The following is a 1032-nucleotide window of genomic DNA, read 5'->3' on the forward strand; positions in this document are numbered from 1 at the left end:
AATGCAACCAATCACTGAATAATTCTGAAATCCAGGGTTGTCCTGGGCACACACCTAGATCATGTCTTTTTAGTCACAGCTCTTTGAGCACAGAGAATGGGTCTTCAGCATCTTTTACCTGCAGTATCTAACAGAGTATCAGGCTCATGCCAGACCTAACAACATTTAAGAAGTGAATGCATCTGTTAATGTCCATTGATGGCCAGATGAGGGAGTTTCAGACTACTTAAACTGACTGCCCAAGTGAATATTTTACATAACGGGCTTTCAGGATCCCCTGAAAACACAAGCCTTTATTTCAAAAACTAGTTCTGAAAACCAGAAAATATTTCGCAGTTCAAAAGTGACTTAAACAGAACCTTCTAGTGCAATGATGCATTAAACTAATTCATTCAATCCCTCATTCATTCAACAAACACTTACTAAATCATTACATGCCAGGCACTATGCCAAGTTCTGGAGACAAAATAAATAAAATGTGGTCCCTTGAGAGGGGTTGCACATTGGTCAATATTTTTAAACTTCCCATGTGGTTCTGTGCAGCCAAAGTGGAGAGGCTGCCCAGGATGACTGTGTTCTCAGAGCCTGCATAGTAAAGCAGGGTGCACCCATACCAGTTCTGGAGACCACCTGCCATGCCCTCTTTTCTCCTCCCAATTTCCTACTTTCTGCCTTCTTTTCCCTTCAAATATATATAAAAAAAATCTCACCAAATTATTGCTTTTGCAACTATTGAATAATGTTCCTTGTTGTTACCTTAAAGAGGAAAAGAAAACCCCCCCAAATAAAATATTTTAGATTTGGCTTTTTCAAAAACAAACTATGAAATCTAGTTCTTTCATTTTTTTCCTTTTAATTCCAGCGCAGTTAACATATAGTGTTATATTTGTTTCAGATGTACAGTCTAATGATTTAACAATTCCATATATTACTCAGTGCTCATCATGATAAATGTGCTTTTAATCCCCTTCACCCATCCCCCAACTCCCCCTCCCCTCTGGTAACCATCTGTTTGTTCTCTATAGTCAAGTT

The sequence above is a fragment of the Canis lupus genome, chromosome 35 (assembly GCF_003254725.2).
Source record: "Canis lupus dingo isolate Sandy chromosome 35, ASM325472v2, whole genome shotgun sequence".
NCBI classification, from domain to species: Eukaryota; Metazoa; Chordata; class Mammalia; order Carnivora; family Canidae; genus Canis; species Canis lupus.